The sequence below is a fragment of the Muntiacus reevesi genome, chromosome 3, assembly GCF_963930625.1.
Source record: "Muntiacus reevesi chromosome 3, mMunRee1.1, whole genome shotgun sequence".
Lineage (NCBI taxonomy): Eukaryota > Metazoa > Chordata > Mammalia > Artiodactyla > Cervidae > Muntiacus > Muntiacus reevesi.
This window is the reverse complement of record NC_089251.1, coordinates 62,979,505-62,990,824: the sequence shown is the minus strand read 5'-3', so window position 1 is coordinate 62,990,824 and position 11,320 is coordinate 62,979,505. Positions and strand designations below refer to the sequence as shown.

Genomic DNA, 11,320 nt, shown 5'->3' with positions numbered 1-11,320 from the left:
TGAATTGCTGTTTCTGGCCTCTCCATGGTAATTTCTGGCCATTGCATTTAATCCTCTAGTCTATTTTGTTAATCTTTCTTAGCCACAGAGCATGAACATCACTCCTCATCTTTGTTTGTCAGTCCCCAAGTCAGTGCTAAAGGACGGCTGATGTCAGGTTGCAGGTTTGTTTCTATTTTTAAATTTCATGTGTTTATTCAAACTGTTTGCACTGGGCACTATTCTAAGTGTTTTCCTTTCTTGGTGTAGGGAACAAGATGCAGTGTTGGCTGCTCATAGTTCTATAATATGTTGCATCCTTGATATGGTCCAGATGTTTTGGTCCATATACATGACGTTATGTTCCTAATGATACAATGCCTGGACTTCAAGTTTAACCCTAATATTTTTGAATTTCAGAGGATGGTGTTAGTAATTGATGACTGTTTTCTTTACTGCATTATGAATACATTGCCCTTTTAAAAGAGGATATTTGACATTGGCACTCCATGACTTCCTTTAATACCATTCTATCTTCATTACTTCTAACAGAAATGCATCAAAAAGTATCTCGCATATGGCCAGTATACATCTTTACTTTTTAGTGCTCATGTGGAATTTTTTCCTCTTTCCCATTTAAAACAAATATGGTATTGGGCATCACAATCAGAATTTGAAAGCTGGAAGATAAAAGTCTGCCTTTGTCATTATCTTGCCCAGAAGCTGGCAATGATTCCTTTACCAAACTCTGGTTTCCTTGCCCTCTATCTTCCGGTTGTCTATTTATCAGTTTATTTTTGTTATGCGTAGGTACTGCATTCTAGGAAATTACTATGTATATTAAAACTCAGGAGTATCCATATAGCGTGAAATATCCTGTAATAGATTGTCCCGATTGCTTCAGAGGAAAAATTCATGACTCTAGTAACATTTGCATTTCATAGTTGATTGAGTACCTTGTGAAATGAATGAGCACTGTCAAGAATACTTCACTCTGTCGATTCACTCCAATCTACTGGCATTTGAATGTTCATCACCCCTATCAAATCAATTCAGCATTACTAACTTCACTTCTAGGGAATGGATTTTTGTAGCCTTCTTCTCCATAACCTGACAGAAGAGAAAAGAGAAAGCTCCATGAGGTATGAAAGAGTGCTAGAATTCTTCCATTTTAGAAGTGAATTCAAGTGGCATCAGATGAAACTCAATCACATATGTGTGAGGATATGAAACACTAAGGTGTGGATAACATTCGGACAGAAAATGAGATCACTATCTGCAAATAAAGTTGTTCTTTTGAACTGCATTATTGGAAAACAATCTTGGAAAGAAGAACTTCTAACACTAGTTATGGCTGTAATCCATTAGAATGATTTCCTAAGAATGGCTTATAACTATCCTCTTAAATATACTTGAATAAGAAGAATTTTTCTCTTGTGTGCTTGAGGTGGCTAAATAAAGCATGGTCTTTCCAGAACTGAGACCAACACAATAGATCATTAATTTTATCCAATTGTTTCCTGAAGTGGCCCCAATTATCTGATTTTTTTCATCTAATATAGTTCATTCACAGAAAGTGGACTGTAAGCAACATTGTATTTCATTGTCTACTAAGAAAGGGAGTTTATTTGATATAATAATATTATTTTGGACCCTTTATATCGAAAGAAAGAACATATATCCTTTTAAACTATGAAGTATACACATTCAACTGGGTACCTAATTATCATCCCTGAGAACTTTTTTTAAAGAACAAATGTGATGAGGCTATGAGTATATCATTTATTTCATTTTATAGAAATAGCACTCGTGTTTTTCTTTGTCATAGTAAGTAAAACATTTCAGAGATCTAAAATATTAATCCAATCCCAGCTTTCCTGTTCCACATGCTGACAGAACCCAATGTAATCAGTATCAGGATAACCTCTATCTTCCACATTATTTTCTATGTTTATACAAATAGAGTATGTACATATAATATGAAAATATCCAAGATAATATAAAAAGAAATTAGATATGTTATAAAATTACCGTAATCAAAAGAATATGATATTGGCTGAGAAACAGACCGGTTACATACACACCACTCTATATTCTGTGGGGCAATCACATATGAGCAGTTAGTGTCAGCCTCCTGCTCAAGTCTCCATTGATCCTCCATTGTCTGTAGTAGTTTTATGATCACAGAAATATTCCATAACCTGTTCTATCTAATGAGGTAGCTACAAGCCACACGTGGCTATTGGGCATTTGAGACATGACTCGTGAAACTAAGGTACTGAATTTTAAATTGTGCTGCGTTTCAATTAATTGAAATGTAAATGGTCACAAGTGTTTTATAATTAGTGTACTGGACACCACAGATCTGGAATGTCAGACCCAGACTTCTTGTCAAGCACTTAAGATCCTCCATAATTTTATCTCAGACAACCTTAGATCAAGACCTATAGGACCTTAGAATTAAAAACGGAAAGACAGTGGTGCTCCAAATATGGGAAAAGAAAGTCTAAAATGTGGACTGCAGGACACGTGGGAAAACTGCTCTTACCTCTGCTTTGAATATATCATCACCTTAATTCTTATTGAAAGCACAGCTTCCACTTAAAAATCATTCAGCAAGTTCCTCTTCTTCCTTTTCCAGTTCATGTTTTGATTATTGCAGGCATATTAGTGGGGGAAAAGAGGATGTAAAGGGTGAATGCAGTTTTATAATTAATTAGCCTTTTATGGTTCTTCCCTTGTAGCTGTCGGTAAAGAATATGCCTGCAGTGCAGGAGACCCAGGTTCGATCCCTGGGTCGGGAAGATCCCTTGGAGAAGGAAATGGCAACCCACTCCAGTATCCTTGCCTGGAAAATTTCGTGGACAGAAGAGCCTGGTGGGCTACAGTCTATGGGGTCGCAAAGAGTTGGGCATGACTAGGTGACTAACACTTACTTACTTAACCTTTTATGATGCTTGTATTGGGGAATGGATACAGTAGAACTAAGAAGTATACTTTTGACTTGCCAATATTAGGTTTTATTACATTCAGTTGTTTGAGAGATAATTCAATACATACTTCCTTCCAGTTGTTTAGCAGCAGGGCTCTACTGATTAATATATCTGGAAAATATTTTACGGAGTCATTGACATACTAGCAAAGTAATGCTCAAAATTCTTCAAGACAGGTTTCACCAGTACATGAACCATGAACTTCCAGGTGTTCAGGCTGGATTTAGAAAAGGCAGAGAAACCAGAGATCAAATTTCCAACATCTGTTGAATCATAGAAAAAGCAAGAGAGTTCAAGAAAAACATCTATTTCTGCCTAATTGACTACACCAAAGCCTTTGACTGTGTGTATCACAACAAACTGGAAAATTCTGAAAGAGATGGGAATACCTGACCTGCCTCCTGAGAAATCCTGCAGTTGAAGAAGCAACAGTTGGAACTAGACGTGGAACAACAAACTGGTTCCAAATAGGGAAAGGAGTACTTCAAGGTTGTATATTGTCACCCTGCTTATTTAACTTATATTCAGAGTATATGCAAAATGCTGGACTGAATGAAGCACAGGCTGGAATCAAGATTGCCGGGAGAAATATCAATAACCTCAGATATGCAGATGACACCACCCTTATGGCAGAAAGTGAAGAACTAAAGAGCCTCTTGATGAAAGTGAAGGAGGAGAGTGAAAAAGTTGGTTTAAGTTCAACATTCAGAAAACGAAGATCATGGCATCAGGTCCCATCACTTCATGGCAAATAGATGGGGAAGCAGTGGAAACAGTGGCTGACTTTATTTTTCTGGGTTCCAAAATCACTGCAGATGGTGACTGCAGCCATGAAATTAAAAGACGCTTACTCCTTGGAAGGAAAGTTATGACCAACCTAGACAGCATATTAAAAAGCAGAGACATTACTTGACCAACAAAGGTCTGTCTAGTCAAGGCTATGGTTTTTCCAGTGGTCATGTATGGATGTGAGAGTTGGACTATAAAGAAAGCTGAGCACAGGAGAATTGATGCTTTTGAACTGTGGTGTTGGAGAAGACTCTTGAGAGTCCTTTGGACTGCAAGGAAATTCAACCAGTCCATCCTAAAGGAGACCGGTCCTGGATGTTTATTGGAAGGACTGATGTCGAAGCTGAAACTCCAATACTTTGGCCACCTGATGCGAAGAACCTACTCATTTGAAAAGCCCCTGATGCTGGGAAAGATTGAGGGCAGGAGGAGAAGGGGATGACAGAGGATGAGATGGTTGGATGGCATCACCGACTCAATGGATATGAGTTTGGGTAAACTCCAGGAGTTGGTGATGGACAGGGAGGCCTGGCGTGCTGCAGTCCATGGGGTCACAAAGAGTCGGACACGACTGAGAGACTGAACTGAACTGAACTGACACACTGACAAATTACATAAAGACATTTTATTTTGTCCTTGTCTTTCATTTATATGGACAGTCAAGAATCATGTCTTTTGGAGAAACAAGTTCGTACTTCGTAATGGTCTTGTATGTGAAGAATGCTAAAAGCATAGCATTTGGTCCAATTGTTTGTCTGATAGCTTTGAGATTCCATTTATCTGAATACTATTATTTTCAAAATTTCTATGTCTGTAACTGCTTAGTGCTCCAGGGATTGTGCATTTGTGAGTGCAAATGGCCTCCTGATTTTTATAAAACAGAACTAGCTTGTTTGGCAGGCAAAATGTTTGCAGTGAAGTGATCTCCTTTTCTCACATAAAATAACAAAGATTGGACTTTTCTAAATGTCTTGTCTATGCAACATCTTTAACACTTTAATTGATTTGAAATGATCTTGGCCTTGTAAAGTATGCTAGCTAAATGCTGAGGGTTTTCTTTTTTCTTTGAACTAATGCAAGTATTTCTATAGCACCTGGTTCTTTGAAAACCAGAACCCATGCCATACCTGCAGGCTGGCACACCGCCAAGAAAGTCCTTTTGTTTGTGTGTGCTTGTGGTAAATCATTCATACTCTATGAGATCTATCAAAATAGTGTTGTTTGAAAACCTTGTTTTCCCTACTTTTTTTCTTCTGATGACTCATACTTCATTGCTTTCATGTCTAGATCCTCTTTTCTTTCTTGTTTTTCATCATGTTCATTCAGAAGATGTTCTTTCACTAGTTTCAAAATTTGTATTTCTAGATCTGTCAGTTTTCATCTTGAAACATACACACAGCAATATGCTCTGAATTATAAAATTCTGCATTAAATACTAACACTTAAAAACATCCCACATATTCTCAACACAGGCTTACCTGCATTTCTGTTCTCATTTTTATTTAGTACAAATTTATTAGCATTTTAATTTCATTAGCACTTGAAACTTTATCTGTTAAGAAGATTTTGGCTGCGAGAAACATAAAACCAATGCTAAGTGACTTTAATAGTAAGGATACTTGACACTTCATGCATGAATATGAAAAGTATGGTGGCCTCAAGGTTAGGTGAGTGAGGAATAATGGTCTCAAGGACTCAGGTTCCTCCTATCTTTCTCTTCGCTCATTTTTTCCTTTTAAACAGTTTTATTGAAGCATAACTTACAAACAATACAATTTATGAATTTTAGGTGTACAATTAAATGAATTTTGACAAACGTATTATCATGTAATCACTGCCACAATCAAGAATTCCAAAAAGTTCCACTAGTCCCTCTGTAAACAATCCCATTCCCCCAACCTTGTCCCTGGCGATTTCAATGGAATTATATAGTATGTAGTCTTGTTGTGTGTTCTTACCTTAACAAAGCATCATGCTTTTGAGATCCATCCAGGTTGTTGCTTGTATCAATAGTTTGTTCCTTTTTATGCTGAGTGATGGTCCATTGTGTAGGAGATATATTGCATACCATAATTTGTATATGCATTCACTAGATGATGGGAATTTGAATTGTTTCCAGTTGTTGGCTAGAAAATTGTTATAAACATTCACATACAAGTCACTGTGTAGATATAGGTTCATATTTCTCTTGGGAAAATATTTAGGAACATGAATACTGGATCATATACTAATTGTATGTTTAACACTATAAAAAACTGACAAACTGTTTTCCAAAGTAGCTGTACTATTTTGGATCTCTACCAGGAGTATAAGAGAGTTCCAGTTACTCCACATGCATACTAAAGCTTGGTGTCTTAGTGCTTTCTGAAGAGCAAAAGTTTTTAATAATTATGAAGTTAATTTATGAATATCTTTATTTAGGTTTTCAACTTTCCCCCTACCCCCAGGTACATTCTCATTACACAGATTCAAAGATTACAAAGATTTATCTGTTCCAAGATAAAATCTTTCTCCCAGGTTTTCTTCCAAAAGTTTTATAGCTTTAACTCTTGTATTTAGATTTAGGTTTATGATCAATTTCAAGTTAATTTTTCTGTGGCATGTAAGTTAAGTGTTGAGGTTCTTTTCTTTGTCAACAAGGAGTTGTCTGGCCCAAGTGTCAATAGCACCAAGGTTGAAAAACACTGTTTTAGGTCATAGTGAGGACTGGATAACAATGACTGAATTAGAATGGCACTGAAGTGTTTTGAGCAGAGGAATGATCTAAGCTTTTAAAAAAAGACCATGTGGCTGTTTGTTGTGAAGAGACTGAAGGGGTGGAAGGGTGAGAAATAGGATTGCTTTTAGGATGGTACTATCGGTCTCCAGCAAAGACATGTGGTTTAGACCAGAAAGATGGAAGTAGGGGCAGTAGCAAGTGGTGGATTGTGGGTGTATTTTGAAGGTTGAGCTTGCAGTATTTACTAACTGTCATGGGCTAAATGTTTGTGCCCTCCTAAAATTTGCATGTTGAAATGTAATTCCCAACGTGATGGTATTTGGAGGTGGAGGCTTTTAGGAGGTGACTGAGTCATGAACTCCTCAGCCTCAGAACTGTGGGAAATGCATTTTTGTTGTTTAAAACCACCTAGTCTATGGTATTCTATCATAGCAACAGGAAAGGGCTATTACACCAACACAAGTAGGCATATATAGGTATGGAAGAGAGAAGCCTTGTATGAATGACCCCTTAAGAATAATCTGTTGTGCCTGGTGCTGGAGCCTGGGGAGTGGATAGAAAGCTGAACAAATTTAGAATGGGAGATTTAGTGTCCAAATAAATGTTTGGACAGGAAACAAATAGCATGTTACATATGTATCTTACGGAAATAAGAATGGATATTACATTAATGAATGAGTATCTTAAAGGGCACAATTATTCTGCATACAGACTATTGAGTTTCTTTTAAAAATGCTTTTATATCCACAATGTGAAGTTTTTTTTAAGAAGTGTCTTCTCATGCCATTTTTAATTTGGTGACATTTTGATAGGTGTAGGAAGTCCTAAAACTCTATTCCATCAAACTCATTAAAGGATCTTGACTTTCCTTTCAGTATTTGCATCCCAAGCAATTACTGACTTCCTACAGAAGATGTTGATGTATTGTTTAATAATTGCTTTCTGAACATTTGTTTTGCCTACCTTAAAATATTATATTTTAGGAGGAAAAGAGGATGACAGAGGATGAGATGGTTGGATGACACACCGACTTGATGGACATGAGTTTGAGCAAACTCTGGGTGCTGGTGATGGACAAGGGGAAGCCTGGCCTGCTGCAGTCCATGGGGTCGCAGAGTCGGACATGACTGAGAGACTGAACTGAACTAACTGAAAATATTATAAGCTTTGCTGCTGCTGCTGCTGCGGTGCTTCAGTTGTGTCTGACTCTGTGCGACCCCATAGATAGATAGCAGCCCACCAGCCTCCGCCATTCCTGGGATTCTCCAGGAAAGAACACTGTAGTGGGTTGCCATTTCCTTTTCCAATGCATGAAAGTGAAAAGTGAAAGTGAAGTCGTTCAGTTGTGTCCGACTCTTCGTGACCCCATGGACTGCAGCCTACCAGGCTCTTCCGTCCATGGGATTTTCCAGGAAAGAGTACTGCAATGGGTTGCCATTGCCTTCTCCATTATAAGCTATGAGTCCTTATTATATATTAGAAAACAGCTTATTTTTCCTTCTTACTTATCACCTAAATCTTATAACCAATAACCTGACAAAGGTCCTTTCCTTGACAAAACTCTATTTAGGCTCACCTGAACTCTTTCCCAAATAGGTGTTCACTTTTGGACTTATATGTTTTCTCCATACTGTCCGATATCAGTAAGCATCTCCCAATGCTAAGTTTAGCCAGCATCTCCCAATCCTTCATTGGAGGATAGAGTCCCTCAGCTTCTACCATCCCACAGGTGATGTCTGATTACCCTGGCCTGCCTTCTGCAAGAATTCTGTTAGCACTATTTAGCAAGTACTCTCTTTACCCCCTGATAATTCCTCTTAGTAAATATCATAGCATCCGGCCCCATTACTAGAATGGGAAAGGGTGGAAGTAGTGACAGATTCCCTCTTCTTGGGCTCCAAAATTACTGTGGACAGTGACTGCAGCCATGAAATCGGATGATTGCTTCTTGGCAGGAAAGCGATGGCAAACATAGTGTGTTGTAAAGCAGAGACATTACTCTGCAGACAAAGGTTCATACAGTCAAGGCTGCGGTCCTCCCAGTGGTCACGTATGGTTGTGAGAGCCGGACACCATAAAGAGGACAGAATTCCAAAGAACTGATGCCTTCCAACTGTGGTACTGGAGAAGACTTCTGAAAATCCCTTGGACAGCAAGGAGATCAAACTAGTCAGTGTTAAGGGAGATTAACCCTGAATATTCACTGGAAGGATTGACCCTGAAGCTGAAGCTCCAGTATTTTGGTCATCAGATGCGAACAGACTTATTGGAAAAGTCCCTGATGCTAGGAAAGATTGAGGGCAGAAAGAGAAGAGGGCGACAGGGGAGGAGATGGCTGGAGGGTATCACCAATGCAGTGAACATGAACTTGGGCAAACTGCAGAAGATGGTGAGGGACAGTGAGGCCTGGCATGCTGCAGACCATGGGGTCGCAAAGAGTGGGACTGGACTGGGCGACTGAACAACTCTCTGCCGTGATATTTCTTCTTAGTAGTTTTCTATCCACTGACCCCCACCTGTTCCTTGGCCATAAATTCCCACTTTTGTTTTCTGTCAATAATTAAAGAGTTGAGCATAGCTCTTTCTCCTATTTCAAGAGTTCTTTTTTCAAACTTTTTAACTTTTTATTTTGTATGGGGGTATAGACAATTAACAAAGTCGTGGTAGTTTCAGGTGAACACCGAAAGGACTCAGCGATACATACACATGTATCCATTCTCTTATGTTACGACGCTCTGTACCAGCCTGGATGGGGGCGGAGAATGGTTACATTCTATTGCAAGAGTTTTGAATAGTCTTATCGTTTAAAAAAAATGCCAGAATAATTTTTTTAATTTAACAAAGTTTATTAACCTAAATAGGGTTATTTCCACTTCACGGACAAAAAAAAAAAAAAAAAAATTAGACCATGTTTTTAAAGTTTTAAAGTAATTACGGTTGCCCCCGGGCCTGGGCCCGGACTAGGCTCCGCGGAACCCGGGCCGGCGTCTCCGCCCTGGCTGAGCGATGCGGGAACAGGGGCAGAAAGTTTGCTTGGCCCCCGCCGAGGGCCGAGCCGGCTCCGGGCCCGCCTCCCCGCGGGATTGGAGGCCCGCCGCCCCGCCCGGCCTCGCGAGGCCCAAGTGAGGCGCCGGGCACGCCGAGCGCCTGGCAAGCCTCCCCTCGACCCCCGGTGCCGGGAGTCGCGGCGAGAACCCGCACTTCCGCGTCCCGCCTGCCCCGCCCGCGCGGCGCCCCACGCCTGGAAGAAGCTGCCGTCGGAGTGAGACGCCGGGCCCGGGCGGGTTCCCTGCTTCCGCGGTGGGTTCTGACTATTTTAAAACTCAGCGCGAAATCCTGGCGCTCCTTCCCCACGCGTTTGCCCAAAACGCGGGGCGGGGGAGTTAGGCGGGAAAGGGGATTGGGTTTCTTTTTCCGCCGGCCTAGAGGGGCTCGAGGTAGGAAGTGCGAGTCCGGACGCCGGCGGGCTTCCGGTGGTTCGGGCCGGGCCTGGGCGTGGCGAGAAGTGGGGATTGGGTGGGTGGGAAGCTAAGGGGCTGTCCTGGACGGCCGAGGGGTCAGGCGGGCGGTGGGCCGCCCTGACCCGCCCCTGTCCCCACCGTCACGGTCCGTCTCCGAGGCCGCCCCAAGCCCAGTGCCGGCTCTGGTTCAGGCCTCTGGGTACCGGGTTGTCTCCGGAAACTCGTGTTAAGCACTTTTCATCCTAGCGGGGAGGGCCCTGAAGCTGCAGGGACAAGCTTGTCTGGGACTGGCCTTGAGAGGAGGTTGGCGCTTCCTCCTGTGCCTTGAACTCTGGATCCATGCCGCGGGTGTTCATTGTATAGACAGTCACCTTTCAGGCTTCCAGTTCTGGTGCCACGGACTTGCCCCAAACGGTTTTTATCTTCTTCATACTGATGGAGAATGCTGAAAAGTTGTTATCACAAGACTTAAGGTTTTAAATCAGCAGATAAGTGTTGGATACCAGTATTTAAACAAGATACTGATCAGTATATAGAAAGTGAAAGTGTCAGTCTTTGTGACTTTGCAACCCCATGGTCAGTAGCCCACCAGGCTACCCTGTCCATGGGGCAAGAATATTGGAGTGGGTTTCCATTCCCTTCTCCAGGGGATCTTCCTGACCCTGGGATCCAACCCAGGTCTCCTGCATTGGAGGCAGATTCTCTAATTGTCTGGGCCCCCAGAGAAGAAGCCCCCAGTATAAAGTCCTGGTCAGAACTTTTCCTTCTTTGGGGCACTGTTCATATGATTTCCCAGCTTCCTTTGTGTTCGAGTTAGGAGGACGAGTGAATGTTGCTCTACCCGGGTGTTACTGCTGAGTAAGATAGGGCATTGGGTTAATATAAGAAGCAGGGGGAAAGCCTACTGAAAGGAACAGAAACCTCGTTCAGAAAATGGATAGATTATACAATGAAGACTATTTTCATTTCGAAGGCTTAAAAAGAGGTTTAAAAAAAATTCTTTGGAACTACTTAGAGGATTGCCGTTATTGGAGAAGGAAATGGCAATCCACTCCAGTTCACTTGCCTGGAGAATCCCAGGGACGGGGGAGCCTGGTGGGCTGTTGTCTCTGGGGTTGCACAGAGTCGGACACGACTCAAGTGACTGAGGCGACTTAGCAGCAGCAGCACAGGATTGCCATTACCTTCACACTTGTTTCAGGCTTATATGCTGTGTGTGCGTTTTGTTTTTCCCTAAGAAATTTTCTAGTCCTACCCAAAAATCTCTAGTTAAGATTCACTAGCCTATGTACAATTACAGTTAATTGGTTAAAGTTGTGTGGCTATCCTGTGGCGTCTCTACACTGTTGTTGTTAGTGCTGCATAAATTTCTAAGGCAG

The 11,320-nt window shown here is 41.3% G+C and overlaps 1 protein-coding gene across 3 annotated transcripts in view; it reads left to right on the top strand.

Moving 5' to 3' along the window:
- The first annotated feature begins 9,541 nt into the window (after positions 1 to 9,541).
- The window catches only part of VRK2 (VRK serine/threonine kinase 2), a 96,952-nt gene continuing 95,173 nt past the window's right edge, over positions 9,542 to 11,320 (top strand). Inside the window, exon 1 of one of the 3 annotated variants that reach the window (XM_065929241.1) lies at positions 9,542 to 9,780. The gene's annotated coding sequence lies outside the window, so the exon portion shown is untranslated. The remainder of the gene's footprint in view (positions 9,781 to 11,320) is intronic. The other 2 variants (XM_065929239.1, XM_065929240.1) reach the window with 2 other exon arrangements.